The sequence below is a fragment of the Crocodylus siamensis genome, chromosome 3 (genome assembly GCF_052110815.1).
Source record: "Crocodylus siamensis isolate JL-2025a chromosome 3, ASM5211081v1, whole genome shotgun sequence".
Taxonomy (NCBI): Eukaryota; Metazoa; Chordata; order Crocodylia; family Crocodylidae; genus Crocodylus; species Crocodylus siamensis.
Genome location: NC_143397.1, coordinates 154348993 through 154369923, shown reverse-complemented (window position 1 = coordinate 154369923; position 20931 = coordinate 154348993). Strand labels below are relative to the sequence as shown.

Sequence of the window (20931 nt, the reverse complement as noted above, 5' to 3'; positions counted from 1 at the left end):
AGCCAGAGGTTAAAACATTACCACTAGCCACGGTTTCTTTCTAGTGTGCCTTACTGACCGTTTTTTCTCTCTCTTCCTCCCAGTCCTTTACATCTATGTGCTGACCCTGCATCACACCACAATATTGTCATATTTCTTGTCATCTTACCTCAGGGTAAGCCTTCATTTTAAATGCTGGCAGCACAGTATGATTGTAAGAAAATTAGTTGGTGATCTGAGCAAAGGACTGGAAGCCAGTAACTTTTGACTGTTGATCCTTGCTGTCATTGAGAGACACATTTTTGGAAGCTGCCTCTGAGTGCCAGGTTTTTGTATGGCCACCTCCATATTGCCAGCTGTCTCAAATTGGGAGCCCAGAATTTAAGTTCGCCAAAAAATTAGAGGCTACTTTTTTATATTGATACTTAATCTCTTTGAAGGTCAGTATTCCCATTTGTAAAATGAGGGTAGCAACAGATAATACCTCTGAGGAACATAATTATTTAATGCCTGAAAAACACTGTACAAACAGCATTTCCAATGAGCTACGGTTGTGAGAACCACATATTAGTTACTCCTGTCATGGTATCTGTAACTTTGAAAAAGATATTAGAGGGCTCGTCAGCATGGTAAGTTTAATACCTGTAATTACAGGTACTACCTTAATGTGCCATAATCGGCGCTGCCTGTGTATTAGCACCAGCGCACACTTCTCTGGTGAAGCTACTGCACAGTAGACTAATTCTACTGTGCATTAGCACGGGTTTTGCCTGCCACACTAATGTGCAATAAATTAGTCTACTGTGCTTGAAGTGTCTCATGTAGATGCACCCAGGCATTCCTAATGCACTCCTCTTGCATTCAAAACTCCCTCTGACATCAGTGGGAGTTTTGGATGATTCTTCACTTCACCTAGGAGGTGTCTTGATGTTCACACAAAGCCTAATTCTACCAGTTCTTATATAAAAGAAAGCTCCTTGTGCAGAAATGCCTTCAAGCTCAGGACCATAGGAATTATGATAAGATTGGAGATATAGTATTAAAGCAGAAGAAAAGTTTAAAAACAAACAAATGAAATGCAGAAACTGTGTGCATCTAATATTCTGCTAAACTTAAGGTCAAATTTCTATTTTTTTAAACATTTTCACAAAACCACAGGGCTGGAAGCATCTTCAAGAGTAGTACTCCCGCCAAAAATCTCAAGGAGACCATACTTAATTCAAGTTATGTATTACACAGTTGGTACCAGACTGTCCTCTTCCTCTTCTGGATAATCCCACAGGAGACAGAGAACAAAACTCTATGAGGATCCCTTCCAGATCATTTCGAGGCATCAATCAGTCAATGGGGAGGATTTTGCCCAGATTTTGCAGCCTTTTCAGATGAAAAATCCCAGTGATGCCAGTGGGAGTTACGTGCATCAAAATACAGCAAGACTTGGGACCTGAGGAAAGTGCAGAAAAAGAATAAAAGTAGTTATGTTATATTGTAGTCAAAAAGTGCATTATTGATGGGAATGGGATCTGAACCAAAAAGTTTTGGTTCAAGCATGGATTGAAACATTCCTAAATTCATGGGTATTTGGATGAAAGGGGTTAGAATCCAACTGCAAATGACAGATGTAGATTCAGATTTCCCCAAATTGCTAGGCTTTTCAAACTGGCAATATTGATTCGAGCCTTTCTTTGAAGAGTGAAGCTGGGTACAGTATAATATAAATCAATTTGTATCCATGTCCCATCGCAATTTTCTTGAAGCATCTCTCTGCAGCAGAGCACTTTTGTTTACTGTATATATTAAAATATGATTATTTTATATTGCAAACCTTGCCTGGAATATATTCCTAGAAGCAGCAATATTTTCTATTTCATGTTTATTGGGAAATAAACATGATGTAAATAGTAGGAGTCAAGTGAAGGTATAAGATATACAGAGGAGGATAAATTAACCTGGAATAATTCTATTAATGACTATCCAGAAACATTGTTGACAGGTTGAATTACTGCTTAGGAGAGTGTGCTTGGTCTCATTTACATACCTCTGTGGGAACATCATAAAGCTATCACACCATTTGGCAAAGTACAGCACTGGCACAGCCAGGGATTTTGAGCCTTACAAGTTGGGCACCTTGGCTGAACTGTGTGTAGTAGTATGGCATGCTGCCTATCCACACTGTCCAGCTTGTGTCAGGACCATTACAAGAACTCCATATTGGTACTCTTCCCCATTGACTTCTTCCCATTTAGCCCGGTCAATGCTGGGCTAATTATAAATGGAAAATAAATGTAGCAGATTCACCATCACTCCCACATTAATGGAATGCAAAGTTAGTTCATTAGGAATGAAAGTTGACTGATCTCATCATCTGCTTTATTTCTAAATGCCATTAGCTTGAGGTTTTAGGACTTTGTCTTTGAAAATGTGATATACTCCTGTTATCTTTCACTTGCACAAATGAATTTCCTGTTTCTGCTGGAAGCTCAGGAAATGTTCAAAGCCCACTGGAATGGACTTTAAAAATACATTTGAACATATCAATATTTCTTTCTGATTTCCTGGGGTAAAGTTGAGTAATTTGGAAACATCACAAGGTTTCACATGCGTGTGAATGTATCATTCAGGCCCTGAAATGTTCCTGCTGAGAGCTGAGTCTACCAGTGAAATCAGAGTGTACTTTCTCCTTCGTGCCATTAATCAAAAGAAAAATGTTGTGGACTGTCAGCAAAAATATTGCAGTATTGTGGTGAACAGTGCTATTTGGTTCATGCTGCAGACTAAAGCAAAATAGACCGGGTGATATAAAGCATTCACTTCAGAAAGTATATATGTGTGTGGAGGTCTGGTGGGAAGCCTGAATTAATTCATTCTTTTGAACAAGACGAAGTGTATAAATGGAAAGTCTTTATTATACTTTTATAAAAGGATGGTGGAATGTTTACTCTTTCTTGGCCTATTCTGCTTGTTTTCACTGCTGCAGATGTTCCTTATGGATATCTGCCCATTTGGGCCAAACGTATTTTATTTTCCTCTTTACTTTTACTTCTTAGTGAATTTTTTCCTGCCTAATTTTAAGTACACTTTGGTTTGCTTGACTTTTTAGCTATAAACCCAGAGTCAATGTCTTATTTGTCCCTGTACCAAATTTTCCCTCTCACCTGAGAAGAACATCATCAAAAGATAAGAAATCCTGGCACGGTCTATGGTATGAATGCCTGGACACATTAAATTGGATTAGACAGAATAACCAGGACTTTCCAAAATTCTGAAATGTTATTCCACTGCTCTAAAATGTCTTGCATTATAATATTGCCAAAAGAGCACATAATCTCTTCGGTATTCTCTGTCAGCTCATGTTCCCTGTCATTTAAAAGACAAAAAGCCTTGAGGCATGAAGAAAAAAAGTCTAACGTTAAAATGAAGATTGATCAGTTTATTAACAGAATTATACAATACAGCTGTGGGTGTGGCACATATTCCTGTCCCTGGGGAGTGAAAGGCATACTTCACAAAGTAAAATTCTGCAACTCCTTCCTATACTTTGTCTAAACAATTTTTTGTTTTACAGGTAAAATTCAGCCTGATCATACAACCATTTCACACTCATACTAAATCTGTTCCTTTGTGATCTCTTTCATGAGAAGTTCTGAAATAGTTAAATAGACAATACTAAAATACCTATCATATAAATGTTTAATGTACACAGATTACACAGGACACTGTATCATAACATATTAAAAAATCCTAGTCTGATTCTCTATGCCCTCTTACATTTATGTTGTTATGCCCCATTGAAATAGTCAGGGTTTTTGTTTTGTTTTTTTACAGATATGTAGATATCTGCAGGCGGCAAACATTTAGATGTGCGATACATCAAATGAGAAAACAAGGTAATATTCACTTCTCCCTTACCAATGTGTGACCAATGTGTATATAAAGAGGAAGATTCTAAGGCTTAGGTTCTGTTTGAAAAGTTGCAGTAGTGATCTTAAGTTATAATTGGTCTCTGTCCAAGCGTGCAGACCAGTTTGTGTATATTTATATTAAACATTATCACCAGGGTAAACAGACTGGTTTTAGACCCATATCATTATACAGATGCATAACACTGACAAGGCTTAAAACTTGCATCTCATCATATCATAATGTTGAAAATGCAAAGAATCCAATGCAGGTGCTTCCAGAGTTCTGGATGTTTTCGGTTACTATGAGAGAAATGGAAAACAAATATTGCACTTTGAATATGGAAAAAAGGGCACTTTTGTTGGAGGCACATGACACCATCAAGTGGATGTTTTCAATATTACACATTAGTAGAGACCATCAACTGGAGATTCACTTTTGGGGAAGAATCTGCTCTATTCTTCACTTATGAATGAATCAAAATTTAAATTATGAGAATCTTTCAAGGGCTGTGTATTCTGGTATTCCACTCTTTCAAAGTATTCATAGTGTGTGACCAATTAATTCTACAAGAACACATATCCATTTCTTGGGTTATTTACTTTCCTACAAGCCCAATTCTGATGCATAAGAAAAGTGAAAGGGATTTTTTGGATGGTATCTTGTATTGGACCAATTGTGTAGTTGCATACCGAGAGCAGAACATTAGTAGGGTATTGCTAAGGGTAACCAGGACTGTGAATCACTTTTAATATCAGTTCCTTGTAACTAAATCATTTTCAGTTACTTCCTTGAAGCTGTTCTTTGCAGTCTCCGTATGAATTATGAATAACTGGTCAGAGGAAAAAATGCACAGTGATTTGTTAGTGAGTTTCGATTTTAGATTAAGCTTTACAATTAATTAGGTTTCTTTAGATAATGTATTGTGGTAATCTAATATTGTATTACATTTGTTTAGGGCTTGGTAGCCAATTCCACTGCTTGTGTATTTATAATGCTACGTAAGTTAAATGTCCATTAGCGCTAGAGTCCTTGCATTCTCCACTGTTTCCTCTGGTGGAAAGAGCCTGCAGGGGTGGCTCCAGGCTGAAGTGTATGGGAAGGAACCATGCTACTTCAGTGTCGCACACTTCTTTCTTCTTCCCATGCCCCATAGAAGCTTCCCCAGAGGCCCTTGTGTAGTTATGGACCCCTAGATTATAGGGAGTAGCTTAGGAGGCCATAAATCTCCATTCATGCTGGTAAGGAGAGCATTTTAAGTTCTTGAAGACAGTGAAGTGACCTCATTTTGTGGAACAAACTGCAGGACACAGCTCTGGAGGCTCCTCAGACTCGCAGAACTAGTCTACACCACTCCCTGTTCAGGTTAGTGCAACTACTTTAGTTCGGTGCAGTAATAGACTAATTAGTAGAGTCTCCCAGACAAGCTAATTAGAATTGTTGTACTCACCCAGCTACATTTCTGAATCACTGTGCCCTGTCAAATTAGCTCTGCTGAGAGGCAGAACTAAGCTGTAGGAAAAGGGCCATGTGAATATGGATATACTGTACCGCTTTTGGGCTGGAATGTAGGCCGCATGTATTTCCCAAACCAGAAGCAGCACAGCTGTGTTTATATGGCACTGGGCAGTGTCCTAATATGTACTATCAGCAGATACAGTAGACCACTGTGTGGTGCCAATTCAGGGCAAATTTCTACAATTTGGGACAAAAGTCTCATTTTAGGGAGTCCTTGGGAACAGACACTAGGACACAACCCTAGAATTCAAGATTGCCCCAAAAATCTAGAACAAAGCTTTGCCTGTCAGGTTTTATAGACAATTTTATATATCTCTACATCTTTTCTTATGCAGACCTTGAGACCTGACATTAGTGAATCTGCTTAAAGCCTTTACATAAGAGACTTCTCATTTTCAAACAACATTGCTTTTTATAAGATTTGCTCTTCTTCCTTTTCAGGTTAGTGATAACTTTTCTTTAAGTTAGAAATAGTTGCAACCTTCATATTTAGTATAAAAATAAGAATTAAAATGATTGGCTAATAACTATGGTGTAGATGATAAAATAAGCTTGTATCATTGACTTGGGGAAGGGGAGAGGGGGTGTTGTTTGTTTGCTTATTTGTTCATGTGATTGAAAAACAGTACTACTCCTGGTATTATAATTATTAATATGCCCTGGCCGAAGTTGATGGGAAATAGTGGGGGCGTGATTCTATTTATTTTAGTATGTGTGTAATAGTGTGTAATAACATTTCCAAGTTGAAAGCAGACTCCCAGGCTGATTCCCAAGAGGCTGCTTCTGAAATGATGGATTTTCATCATCCTTATGTTTTCTGCCTCTTTTTTCCATTTCGCTCCAATTTTTCCTCTATTTCTACTTTCAGTCCTTCTTATTCTCGGTTTTGTGTTTTTCATTTTTTCTTCTTTTCCGTTTTGTTTTTTTCCTTACTAGTTTTTCTTTCAGTTAGGAGCTCCTGGGCGCATCTACCTGAGACGCTTTACTCAAGATTAGAGCAAATTACTGAACAGTTAGTGTCACTGTCTACACATGCAAATGCTTACTGCGCAGAAATTTGTTCCAAACTCAAGTAAATTTGCTACATGTAAATATAAGTAGCAAATTTACTCCGGAGTAATTACTGTGTAGTACAATGTGTGTAGACAGCTAAGCAAGAGTAAATATGTTCCCATGCAGCAAGGGACAGAAGATTGCTCCTGTTTTGGGCAGTCCTCAGCCAGCTCCAGACTGCAATGCAGACTTCCCTGCACAGCCTGGGGCTGACCAGCAGCTGTCCCAGTCAGGCGTAAATCCCAGCCCTGTGCCTCGATCAGGCAATTGAGGTGCAGGGCTTGGAAGGAGCTGCAGGGGAGGGGAAGATAAGTCCCCATTTGGGAAGCCAGAGCCAGTAACGCCCTGCTGTCAGGGCAGAGGGACATTGCCCCTGCTCCAGCTCCAGTGGCAAAGCCTGCCCCGGCAGCAGGAAGCTCCCAGGGGCAGGGAGCAACCTCCCAGCCCCCACCAGGAGCCAGCTGTAATCTGGCCCCGTGTTCCCTGTCAGCCCCTGGGCTAGCATCCAGGGGGAACCTAAAGTAAAGCTCCCCCTGGCTGCTGCAGGGGGTTGGTGCAGGGCTGGCAGGGGTGGAAGCAGACTGCTACTAGGAGCAGCAAAACTGCTCCCATTTCTCCACACATGTAGATGCCTAGCCAGGGTGGGTTTACTCCAGAGTAATTTACTTTAGAGTAACCCCACCACCACAGAGCATTTGCACATTTAGATGCGCCTCCTGTCTCCATTCTATCAGTAGTTTCTCTCCTCAATGGTACATGGACATTTCCTTATCTAAACCAATACATATAGGCTTCATTTGAAGAAGAGGACTGAAAATGAGTTAGTGAGCCTGCTGCCTTGCAGGCTGGGTTTGCCCTTTTAAAGGTAAACACAGCCCTTGCTCACACAAACAAACAAGCCAGCAAACCAAAACTGATGGCCTCTCTCCAGGCAGAAAGGGAGGCCCTTTTGCTCTGGCCCCTTCCTGGTATTGGGTTTGTTTGGGTTTTAGTTCATCTCCTACTCATGGACCACTTTTTCCCCTTAGCTCGAGGTCCCTGTTCTCTTAGTTTTTTAACTATCAGGGGGTACTCCTTGAGTAACTAATAGCTGCCTGCTCCTACTTAAAGGGCCAAACTTCCTTGTTACAGAAGCCTTACTGTGCCTGGTTCATATTAGTATAACTCTACTATATCAGTGAAATTAATTCAATTCTTCTGCTTTCTTCCTCAAAAGCCTACAACATTTACTTGCCACAAAGGATGTCAAGTCATGCCAGTTGGATCCAGGGAGGTTTATTTCTAACCTCCTATTCTATGTTATTCTGGATGTGATCCCCCAAAATGAGGACATGACAGGGAAAGACAGCACATGCATCCTGGAAGAGACATAGTAGAACACTCTAGCAGAGTTTGAATGGGAATGAAAAGTTGGAAATTATATCTGTGGAAGCACTTAAATTCCATTTCTTTTATGACAGCATTCAAGATGGTCCAAGTCTCTCCAACATTTCTTTTATACTTTGGCAAATCAACAACTTATAAAAGACTGAAATGAAGTCTCCCAACAGTCTAACACATACTTCATGAGAAATTGAAAATGACATCTACTTTGGTACGTAGCAGCTTCTGTGCACTTGATTGAGGATACAGTGGGCATAATGTCTCACTCGGGGGAAAAAAGAAGCAAAAACGTAAACACTCTGGCAAATGGACTACGTGGTCATTCCAAGGTGGTTCAGAACTGGAGCACTCTCCCAAGGCTGCACTTCTCATTTGCCATCATGCCACTTCTCCTTAGGCTGTTGACTCTTTGTTTGCCTGTCCATTTTGCCACACTAAAAGTATTCCATTATTTTCATAGGTACAGGGCCTGTTTTCTGGTTTTACCAATTCAGTTTATCAAGAGGAGCAGGTAGAAGCATAGAGTATGCTTGTGACTGTAGAGCAGTAGACCAGCTGCTGAAAAGAAGACCACAGGCACAGATTTTCACTCCACAGGAGAGAAGTACTGATGAGAGCCTGGCCTTAAGGCTGCAGCAGGGAACCTGGTCTTAAGCTTAGGTTATGCAGGCAACTACCTATGCAGCTACCAAAAACTCCATGAGATATGCTGGCTCAGCAATTCATGCCAGTCCTCTCAAAGCTGGGGGGATGAAACACATGTTAACAGAAACATATTTGAGTCTCAGATCAGAAGGCGAGGCAGTTTGAAGGCTGATTCCTGCCCTCTGTGGGCCCCAAGATCCCAGAATAGAAAGGCTGCCTGTGCCAGGGCCACATTTGAAGAGTGCTCTATGGAATATTATGCCAGAAACAGATTAGCACTTGGGAAACCCACATACTGAATCTAGTAAAGTCACCTTGTCTCTGGCTTTTAGCCAGGGCTTCCAGGTTGTAAACAGTCTCTTCAGTCCTTTGGACAAGCTGTTAGTTCTCTAGGATTATTTTATGGAGGCTAGCAGCATCCCAACCATGACATTTTTGCATCCTGATGTCAAGCCATTGAAGAAGTGAGTGCACAGAAGAACCTCTGTTCTCTATCTAATGCTAGTCTTTTGTACATGCACAGTAATACTTGGTGCTAATAAGTATTATCTGTGTCCTCTACAGCTGTGCCCACCTAAAGCCCTCTGACCCTTTAAGATTTGCTGTGGGTGAAGCTTTGTATTCTATAAGAAATGAAAGAAAGAATCCACCTGACTTTGAAAAAGAAGTCCCGAGCTTGACCAGGAGTTTGCCCAGGAACTGACTGAGGCAGCTTGCTCCAGGACCTTGGTTGTCATGGGTGACTTCAATTACCCGAACATCTCGTGGGAAGATCACTCAGCTAAATCTGAGCGGGCGCAAAGCTTTCTCTCATGCGTGGATGACCTCTACCTGACCCAAGAGGTCTATGGGCCAATGAGAGGCAAAGTGCTGCTTGACCTGGTACTGGCTACGGGGGACGACCTAATCGGCGACCTAGTGATCGATGGGAAGTTGGGTGACAGCGACCACGAGCTGATCACCTTCACCATCCGCCATAAAGCTGGCAAGTCAGTCAGCAACACAGAGGTCCTTGACTTCAGAAAAGCCAACTTTGACAAGCTCAAGAGGCTAGTCGGTCAGGCCCTCAGGGACCATGACCCCAGGGAGATGGGAGTTCAAGAAGAGTGGTTGCTTCTCAAGGAAGCGATCCTCGGTGCACAAGCTAAATCTATTCCAACACGGAGGAAAGGCAGCAAGAAGGCACAGCAGCCCCCCTGGCACTCCAGAGACCTAGCGGACCTACTGTGGCTAAAAAGGAAAGCCTACAAAGGATGGAGGACGGGATTCACCTCCAAGGACGATTACTCCGCGCTGGTCCGGTCCTGCAGGGAGCAAACCAGGAAAGCCAAGGCTGCAACTGAACTCCAACTAGCTTCAGGCATCAAGGACAACAAAAAGTCCTTTTTCAGGTATGTGGGGAGCCAGAGGAAAAGCAAGGGCAATGTTGGACCCCTGCTAAACCAGATGGGGCAACTGACAACTGACGCCCAGGAAAAAGCCAACCTATTAAATAGGTACTTTGTGTCAGTCTTTCATCAGTCACATGGGATGCCCATGCCTGCTATGGGACAGGGAAATCTGGGTGAGGGGGATCCCCTACCCTCCATCAATGCTGACCTCGTGAAGGAACACCTTGAGAAGCTGGATACCTTCAAGTCAGCCGGCCCTGACAACCTGCACCCCAGGGTACTCAAGGAGCTGGCGAGCGTCATAGCCCAGCCCCTGGCACGGATCTTTGAAAACTCCTGGCGCTCTGGTGTAGTGCCCGAAGACTGGAAGAAGGCCAATGTGGTGCCGATCTTCAAGAAAGGGAGGAGAGTGGATCCGGCTAACTACAGGCCCATTAGCCTGACTTCTATCCTGGGGAAGATCTTAGAAAAGTTTATTAAGGAGGCCATCCTTGAGGGACTGGCCCAGGCTAACATTCTAAGGGACAGCCAGCATGGGTTTGTTGCGGGTAGGTCTTGTTTGACCAATCTCATTTCCTTCTATGACCAGGTGACCTATCACCTGGAAAAGGGAGAAGAGATTGATGTCATATATCTTGACTTCAAAAAAGCTTTTGATCTGGTATCCCATGATCACCTCTTGGCCAAACTGCCCAGTTGTGGCCTTGGCTCCACCACGATCCGCTGGCTGGGAAATTGGCTTCGTGGTCGGACCCAGAGGGTTGTGATTGATGGCAGTCAATCATCATGGTGCCCTGTAACCAGTGGGGTCCCTCAAGGCTCTGTCCTGGGACCCATACTGTTCAACATCTTCATTAATGATGTGGACATTGGAGTTAGGAGTGGACTGGCCAAGTTCGCCGATGACACCAAACTTTGGGGCAAAGCATCCATGCCAGAAGATAGGCGGGTGATCCAGGCTGACCTGGACAAGCTCAGCAAATGGGCAGACGAGAACCTCATGGTGTTTAACACCGAAAAATGCAAGGTTCTCCACCTTGGGAGGAAAAACCTGCAGCACCCTTATAGGCTCGGCAGTGCTACGTTGGTTAGCACTACAGAAGAAAAAGACTTGGGGGTCATCATTGACCACAAGATGAACATGAGCCTCCAATGCGATGCTGCGGCTGGTAAAGCGACCAAAATGCTGGCGTGCATCCGTAGATGCTTCTCGAGCAAATCCCGGGACGTCATTCTCCCCTTGTACTCGGCCTTGGTGAGGCCGCAGCTGGAGTACTGCGTCCAGTTTTGGGCTCCACAATTCAAAAAGGATGTGGAGAAGCTTGAGAGAGTCCAGAGGAGAGCCACGCGCATGATCAGAGGTCAGGAAAACAGATCTTACGATGACAGGCTGAGAGCCATGGGACTCTTTAGCCTGGAAAAGCGTAGGCTCAGGGGTGATCTGATGGCCACCTATAAGTTTATCAGGGGTGACCACCAGGATCTGGGGGAACATCTGTTCACCAGAGCGCCCCAAGGGATGACGAGGTCGAACGGTCACAAACTCCTACAAGACCATTTCAGGCTGGACATAAGGAAGAATTTCTTTACTGTTCGAGCCCCCAAGGTCTGGAACAGTCTGCCATTGGAGGTGGTTCAAGCACCTACATTGAACACCTTCAAGAGTAAATTGGATGCTTATCTTGCTGGGATCCTATGACCCTAGCTGACTTCCTGCCCTTTGGGCAGGGGGCTGGACTCGATGATCTCCCGAGGTCCCTTCCAGCCCTAATGTCTATGAAATCTATGAAGAAATAGCTGCCTGGACTCTGGAGGAGGAACAGCGGGGGTAGCACTTACTGAAAGTGTATTTTTACACATTGTTTTTACCTCCTTGTTAAGCCTGGGACTGCCAAAGAGGATCAAACCATGCTCACTCACTCATTCCCACAATATGTATGCCTGAGCTCAGCAATTAGAGCAGATATCCTGAGAACATTCTTCAGCACTGCTTTCAATTTTATGTTCCAGGAGAGCCTACAAATGATACTGGGCCATGTACTTGGGACCCCAGTAAGCTGTCTATGCTGTATAATTGCTGAGTGTAACTGGTCATTGTCAAACACATCCCTAACTCGCAGGCCCATAGAACCCGCCTGCCAGCTGACTTGAGAGACGAATCCTAATTAGAGGTCTACGCACCCACGTTCTGTCCTGCCACAACTTGGTGTTTAAGGGAGTTGATTCAGTACCTGGATGTGTAGGTTCAATTAGTTGTCCCATGAGGTCCTACATTCCTGAGGGCTCCTCAACTCCTTACACCCTCACCCATTCCACTGGTTGTCTAATCTTACTCTGGTCCCTGATCGGCTACCTGGTCCTTCCCCGTGGCCTCTGTCCAAAAAAATGAAAAACCAAGCATTCCTGGCCGGGATTATTGTTCTGACTCCTTTTGGCAGTAAAAACCCCCCAAAATAACGTCCATGAGGTTGGTCCCTCTTTTTCCCCGCTACCATCACTATGGTGGCTCTCCATGAGCCTCTTATTAGGGTCGTCACGGTTCCCCTCATCCCACTAGGTCCATCCTTGACAAAATTTTTCTTGCTCCCCTTTTAGGGTCTTTAAGGTACCAGTTTTCTGGGGTGCCCCTCTATTAGAGACTTTACGGTACCTCTCTCTGCTGGGCTCTGCTGGCTGGTAGCAGGTAGTTCCAAGTGCTGCCGGGTCAGCAGTCCTCTCTCTAAGTTCTCTCTGGGGAGCTCGCTCTCTGGAGGAGTCTCCTACTGGCTCTCCACCTTGCTCTCAGGGTTCCCTGCAGTGTGGCTCGGCTCGATCCAACTCCTTTCGTATCCATGCTCCCCTTCTTTATACCGGAGTTGGAGTTCCCAGCCGCTCCCCTCCAGAAACACCTGGGTAAGGAGGGTTCCTGCCAGGTCCTTTGGGGCTGTGGGTCTGGGGCCACTGACCTTATGTTTAGCCCTTGCTCCTTTGCACCCTGTGGCTCTCTCTCTCTCTCACAGCCATGCACTAAGCTGGAGTAAGCAGGCAAGCCTTGATTCCTGCCAGTGGTCCCAGGCTCAGTAGAGAGGTGACACAGATATGCATTGAGAATGTTTTTAAGGGAAAAGTTGTAACCTACTTAACAGGGCTGTGCGAGACAGAAGCGTTCCATTAGACAGAACACTGCTTCATTTCAACTTTTTTTTTGAGTCGAAACGGCTGTTCCCTTTCGTTCCGGCGAAACGTTTTGCCGTTTCAAGCCTGTTTCAATGTTTCACCCATAGGATTGAAACAGGCTATAACTTTGTCATTTCTGGCCAGATTTAGATGAAACTTGCAGATCTGGTAGCCCCTTCTGAGGGCATGCTGCATGCCAAGTGTCAAGAAGTTAGGTGCAGGGGGTTTGGAGAAACTGCACCCCAAAGTCTTGAGAGAAAAACTCACGTCATGTGTGCAAGTTAAGCCACAGCAGAGTCAAAACTGCCGAGATGCTAGCCCTTGCTGAGGCAACAAAGCCTGCCATGTTTCAAGGGTTACAGGGGTTTGGGGAAACTGCACCTCAAGCTGCTGACAAGCAAAACTTGTGACGTGGCGCAGCAGGGTGACAGCTGCAGGCCTGCTAGCCCCTACTGAGGCCACCATGCCTGCCAACTGTCAAGAATATAGGTGCAGGGCTTCTGGGGTTTGGGGCCCTGCACCTCTGGCCACAGGCAGGCAAAACTCATGTCATGGGTACTTGTGCAACTGTGTCTGTCTTGGGGCAGAGGGGGTGGAAACCACCACAGACCTGGCTGTTAAGCCCTGCTGTAGCCACAAAGACTGCCAGCTGTCAAGGGGATAGATGCAGGGGGTTCTGGAGCCCTGCACCCCTAGCTGCTGACAGGCAAAACTCATGACATGGGTGATTCTTCAACTGCTGCCTTTCATCAGGCAGCAGGACTGAAAATCCCCCATCACTTGTCACCAAGACGTGAGGGTAATAATTGACCACAGTATGAACATGAGCCGGCAGTGCGATGCTGTAGCCAGCAGGGCCAACACAATACGCTGGCATGCATCAATTGAGGCATCTCCAGCAAAACCATTGCAAAGAAGTGATTCTCCTGCTCTAGTCAGCATTGGTGAGAGCGCAGCTAGAGTACTGCATCCAGTTCTGGGTTCCATACCTTAACAAGGACGTGGTAAAGCTTGAGAGAGTCCAGAGAAGGGCTAACCATATGAACAGAGACTTGCACAACAAGCCATATGAGGAAAGGCTGAGGGATCTGGGACTCTTCAGCCTGAAAAAGAGAAGGCTGAGAGGGGACTTGATAGCAGCTTACCACTACATCAGAAGTGTACATCTAGGGCTTGGTGAACAACTGTTCACCAGGGCACCCTTGGGGAAAACTAGGATTAATGGTCACGGCCTGGACACCCTAGCTGTAAAGTAGTTTTTCCTGATGTTGAGCCTGAAATGAGTCTTAAACGATCTTCCAGGAGTTTGTGACCATTACTCTTAGTTTTTCCTTGGCAGGCTTTGTGGCCTTCACAGGGGCTAACATGCTTGCAGTCTTGACCCCACTGTGGCTTAACACATACACCTGACATGAGTTTTGCTTGCAGGATTTTGGGGTGCAGTTTCTCTGAACCCCCTGCACCTATCTCCTTGAAACATGGCAGGCTTTGTGGCCTCATCAGGGGCTAGCATTCCTGTAGTTTTGACCCTGCTGTGACACATACACATGACACAAGTTTGGCTCTCAAGACTTTAGGGTGGTTTCTCCAAACACCCTGCACCTACCTTTGAAACTTGGCACGTGTCATGCCCTCAGAAGGGGCTACCGTTTCTGCAGGTTTGATCCAAATCTGGCTATAAATGACAAAGTTATAGGCTGTTTCTACCTTCCCCATTATTGCCTCTGGGTGAAACGTTCAAACAGCATTGAAATGGCGAAACGTTTCAACTTGCCTTGTTTTGTTTCGAGGCTGTTTCGACCATATCTGTTTCATTTCAATTTTGCTGTTTCAACCTCAGAGCAGGTTGAAAGAAAACTGATGGTGAAATTTCGCACAGCCCTACTAATTAACTATGGAAGGAAGCAAGGAAACGACCAAAGAGCTGCACAAACGAAAGGCCTGGCCCAGTAACCACTGAATCCAAGTGTTTGGAAACAGGAGCATTTGGGGACAGGGCAGAGGAAGCCTGACAGGCCCACTTAGGTGGACTTGGCCAGTCTGCTTAGGGGGTCAGGAATGGGAGAGGCTGTTAAAGGACCAGGCACAGGGAGGGAAAGAGCTAGATTTCTTACTATTATTAATTACAACTACTACTACTGCTTGTATAATAATATGTGGTAGTATCATAGGCCCCATTTAGGTTTGACACTGTTTTGCTAGGCAGAGACTTGTGAGCTCATTGAGCCTCTGAGGCAAGGCTGTGGCAGGGCTGCAGGGTGGAGAGACAGGAAGTCTTACTTGTCCTGGCTCTCTCCACAGTGACGGCAGCTGCCACGGGGACACAGCAGTGGCACCATGGCACAGGTTTGCTGGGAGTAGAGCTGCTCCCATTCCATCAGAAAGTCTCCCCCGAGGGGAAGGGAAGCCCCATTCCAATCACCCCACTTGCTCCACACCCCCAGATACATTCCTATGACCAGGCAGCATGCTGCCCCTGCCATGGCAAAGACTCAGGTGCCACCACACTGATTCAGGTGCCATCACACAGTTGGTATCCAGGGCTGGTACTCTGCTCACCGCCCACTAGATATGCTATTTGTCCTAGGACAGAAAGGCAGGAGTAGGGGCCAGGGCACTGGACTGTGGTTATGCTTTATTGCCCTGCTCTGACAACCTTGAAGCTGGTTGTAAAAAGAAGCTTGTTGGGAAGAGTAGTCCTTTATAGGTGACTTGATCTCTTCATCTGCCTTCTATGACCTACAAAAAACAACTTGCATTTTCAGCCAGATATATCTATTCTTGGAGTATAAAGGCTAATAGTAGTGTTGGACCTAGTGCAAGGCAATACATTTCATAAGCCAAAACCAATAACGCATTCACATCCACTTATGCCAGGGCTAGTCTCTTGCCTTTTTCTTTTAGCTAATAGTGAACAAACCTTCTCACCTTTGGTAATCTGAAGCCTGATGTTTTTTCTTGGCATAATCACCTCAGCATCCTAAATATCTTCTGATGATTCTGGCTTTTTATACCAAATAATGAGAAAAATATGTACTTATAGGTTAACCTGCTTAAAAGAATCAGTCTTCTGTCTCTCCTTTCCAGCAAATCATAGGGTTCCAGCAATGTAACAGAATGCATAAGAGTGAAGCGCTTTAGAAAATAGATTGGCTTGTACTCTACTTGTTTTCAGTGCCTTTTGTCTAGGCATTTACATGCCCCTCATTATCACTCTATCTGAATGCTATATAACAAATAGTGGGTGTATTGGCATTGGCAATGGACCTCAAGACTGTAAGGCTGCAAAAGCTCCCCCTAGCGTTATGATACAAATAAACATGTTCTGTACCATTAAACTGATTTCAAGACATCTGTGATGCAGGTTGTATATAAGAAGCTACCAGCTTGAGAATAATTTCTGCTATCCTGGGAAGTACCTGACAGAAACATCTCTGAGGACAGAGAAATAAAACCTCAGAGCATTTCACTTAGATGGGCTGGCTTGAATTACTGTACATATACACACATGAACAGTCTGTGGAACATAACTGTCTGCCTTTTTGCTCATCTGGAAAGAGGAAAGGAGAGAGGGCCCTTCTGATGTCAATGCTTGGAGGTTTCCTATATTAACCTGAGATTAATATAGGTAAGATAAGTAAATGTTGTAATAACCAAAATGTATGCAGCTATTATACATATATGTATAGATTTGTTCCACATCTGGCAGGATTAGATCACCCGTAATTTCTGGACAACAGAAATTGCCCTGTGCCTTGTCTTAACAACCTTCAAGTTGGTAAGACCCCACATGCTGTACATGCTTTTTATAGTTTCTCCCCCCGCCCCCCACACACACACCTTACTTTATATATATATATACTTACTTACATATATTAGAGGTCCACTGGTACATCAGCCCAATATTGGATCAGCACTGATATAAAGAAAATTGATGGTATCAGATATTAGCTCTTTTTGCCTGCTGTGGCTGATAATATAAATGATAAATGCCCTGTGCATGTGTGCAGTCGCAGCGCAGCATGTAGGCTGAGGACCACAGTGTGGAGAGCTGTGTCCAGCTGGTAAGTCTGTTGTAGCAGAAGAAGAGGGGGAAAAGAAGGGGCATGAGGAGGGCAGATCAAGGCCCCTGCAGTGAGGGAGGGAGTGGGACTAGGGCAGGGGCTGGCAGGGCAGGGCACAAGACAGAGCTGCAGCTCATCCTGGGGCCTTATGGGGGGCAGCTCCTGCTGCTGCACACACCCTGGGAGGGCATGGGGGGGGGTGCCCCCAGATCTGTGCAGGGCAGAGCAGACTGCCGCTGCAGGCTGGGCTGGGCTGTGGAGGTGCTGGGAGGGGACTACAGAGGGGCTACGGCATGTTCTGGGGTGGTTGCAGCCCCTCCAACCCCCCTCCCAGTGCCACTACCACCTGCCCTGAGTGCAGCCCGGCCCCCACCGGGAAGAGCCCAGCGCAGCCCGCAGCTGCAGCGGCAGCCTGTCCTCGCCCCATGCAGATCTGGGGCACACACCACCGTGCCCTCTCTGGGTGAGCACAGCAGTGGGAACCACCCACCCTGTCCCCAGATGAGCCACGATTCTGTCCTGTGCCCTACCCTGCCCCGCCTTGGCTGGGCAGTGCTTGCCCCGGCCCCTGCCCCAGCCCTACTCCCTCCCTCCCTCCCTCATTGCAGGGGCCTTAATCTGCCCCCACCCCCAGACCCCTTCCCTTTCCCCTCCCCTTCCACCACAACAGGCTTACCAGCTGCTCACTGCTTTTCAAGCTGCCAGGCTGCAAAAATCTACTATTGGTATCAGCACCCAAAATCTCTATTGGTGCACACCTAATATATAACATTTCTGGAGAGAGAGAGAGAGAATGTGTGTGTGTGTGTGTATGTGTATGATCCAGTGCACCAAATGCCCTGATGGAAAACATGTAGGAGAAACCAAACAACAACTGGCTTCTTTTCTATTCCTTCCAGGAAGAACACAGACCGAATACAGATAGTTCCTTAGACTGATGAAGGGTGTTTGTTCCTGAAAGCTTGCAATGAAGAATCTTTCCAGCTATTTCAGTTGGTCAAATAAAAGATATCAGATTTATTCAGATAACTTTGTCTGCCTGTTATCAGGGTGTATGCACTTCTGATGCTTGCTAGTTTTGACAAGCACACCCCCATTCAGGTATCAGGCCTTTAGTCATCAGCTGAAACATTGCTGAATCGTGCAACTGTCAGCCTCCTGTACTGACAATTATTTCAGCGCTTCTCAGCCTCTTGTGGGCTAAGGTCAAGTGTAGTCACTGCACTGGTCTGTTGCCCCAACCGATATCATGTTAGAATGACGCTGTCCATTGCACCCCTGTCCAATGCCTTACAAGAGTCTGGTATAGTGTCCCAGTGGAGGGATCTCAGCTACACACCTACTTTATGGAAATGGGGGACTCCTCCCTAGCTTGCTGTTGTGGCCATTGGCTAAGAGTAAGTGAGACTAGAGGGCATCTGAACCCCAAGACCTCTGGGCTTGGGCCTGCATGTAACATGCCTGCCAAATGGATTTGGGAGCATCTGAAGCCCCAGGCTTGCTATATGTAGCCATGAATAGTATTGTTCAATCGAGAGGATTCAGAACTGATTTGACTAATTTGACCCAGAATATGAAAAAATTTCAAAAAAACCGCCCAAACTTTAGCAAGTCTGACTTAGACATATGCCCTGCAGTTCTGTTCCATATGGAACAATGACAGTAGTAATCAGTGGCCAAGGAGTCTTCTTCAAGCAAAGTATCATTTCTGTAGAACAAAGGCATTTGAGAGAACCCTTTTTAAAAACAACAGCAAAAAATAGTAATCTGTCCCGGCATATTTTCACTGAGGTTTGATTCCCTGGATCTGATAACAGCCAATTTCTTTCTATGCCCTCCCCAAAATCTCATACTTTGTCAGCCCACACCCTCTCTCAGGGGACTTCTAATTGCTTAGCATCCTTTCCTAGCTGTGTTTTATTGGGAGACAGGATGCAAGCTCCTGGAAGCTGATGTTTGTACTACTTCTGTCCTGACCCTGGGTCTGCTGCCAAGCCAAGAAAGTGACTCTGTCTACCGGCTCCCACACCAGAGCCCTGCAATCAGGCAGTATAGATGGCCCAGGAGTGCTATGTAAATCCTCCAAAACTTGGGGGTTTACACAGCACTGTGCCAGGGCAAATCAACTTCTTAGCTGAGCTAATAAGCCTACCTGTACTAAGACGGGTATACTAGAACAGTGGCTCTCAACCATTTTAGAGTCAAGGCACCCCTCAATAGACTGAAGGCAGCCCTCATTAGTCTCAAGCCAGCCCTCCATAACTTTTGTGAATTGACCAGCTGCCCATTGTTACAGTACTCACCTACTTGCAAGGAGGCCCTCAGGTAGGGCCTGAGCCTGCACTTACCTGATTATTTTCTCACACCAGGCTTATCTCATCTTTCAGGGCACCCTTGGGTGCCCTGACACCCTGGTTGAGCACCACTCTACTAGAACTTGAAATGACTACTTCCAGACATCTGGGGAGTGTCAGAAACTCTCTTAGATTTTGCTCCCTGAAAACTGCTAGCTTTAAATATTGCTCTTCCCTTATCTGTGTCACTGATTTGCTATGTGACAGTGAATAAGTCACTTATCTTCTTTATCAATTACCCTAACTGCAAACCAGAGATCACTGTGCCTCCCCGCAGTTGCAAAATGCTACGGACAACAAATTACAGAATGGCAAAAACGGTATATACAAGTACTGCATATTCCACAGAGAAAATGTAGAGTTGAGGGAGCTGTGCAAAAATGGGCATTATTTTTAGGATGAGGGGTAAGTATCCAGGGTTGCTAACTAAGGAATGAGATGTTTTTCTCAGCCTCAGCTACTCGAGTCTTGCAGTCACGTAGGAACCTCAGCTGGTGATTTAAATATGCTCCCCTGGCCTATGCCACAGAGCTTTATATGGCAGAACCTGTGTCCACCCTCACAGCGACTGAACCCTTCCCTCTGCTGCCTCAGTCACACCAGCTCTGCATGCCACAGGTTTCTGTTAACACTTAGCAGTGTATGTGGCAGCACGTGGAGATGCGTCCGTGCTTTCTGATGGCTGCTGACCCACCTCTCATCCCCGGTGCCTCCCAGGGTACAGCTGACACAAGCCCTCTAGTGAAGTTGAAAGGGCCTGAAGAAACCAGAAGCCAGGCAGGGTTGTGGGTACTGTCAGGCACCTGCAAGACTCTCACAACTGAGAAAAGCTTTAAACACCTAGCCTGACTGGACCCATCTACACATGCACTTTAATGCACGTTAGCTTATTTTAATGCGCATTAACACATCACAGAAAACTGCTTTTGCTAATGCGCAATAAAATAGGCTAATCCTCCTTTTTCTAGTACCTGACAATGGAGGGCGCCTATACATATGATGAAGCTCTGCCCCTATGTGTTCTAATCACATGCCTTGGATCATACTCCATTAATCAATCTGCTGGAGCTTGCTAATTAGCACACTGCAGCTGCCTCCTCCACTGCTATATTCAGCGTCCCTGCATTTCCAAGTGGTGCTAGGGCACTTTAACTGAAGTTGTCAAATGCACTTTAGGTAAAAGCTCCCCCCCCACACACTTTTAAAGTGCAAGATGCTGAATATGCATGATAGTGGGGGCACTAATTAGAGCCACTCCAATTAAAGCCTCCCCACTCCACTCTGAGCACGTGTATAGATACTCAAAGGCATCACTTTTACCAAAAACTGCAGTCGTGACTGTGTAGACGTGCCAGGTCTAACGTCTGACCCAGCACCAGGACCCAAGGCTAGTTCCCAACTCCTCGGGATTCCTCCGCTGCTCCCTTGTGCTTTTCTCCCCCTTGTCAACCCCGCCCGCCGCCACCAACGGCGTCACTAGAGCGCAGC

The 20931-nt window shown here is 45.4% G+C and overlaps 1 long non-coding RNA gene across 1 annotated transcript; it reads right to left on the bottom strand.

Moving 5' to 3' along the window:
• Window positions 1-564: 564 nt before the first annotated feature.
• LOC149869019 (uncharacterized) lies at window positions 565-20888 on the bottom strand. The gene is made up of 3 exons (XR_016441051.1): window positions 20764-20888; window positions 16896-16941; window positions 565-1423 (listed from the first exon to the last, which is right to left on the bottom strand). It is a non-coding gene; the product is annotated as an uncharacterized LOC149869019 (long non-coding RNA).
• Window positions 20889-20931: the final 43 nt, after the last annotated feature.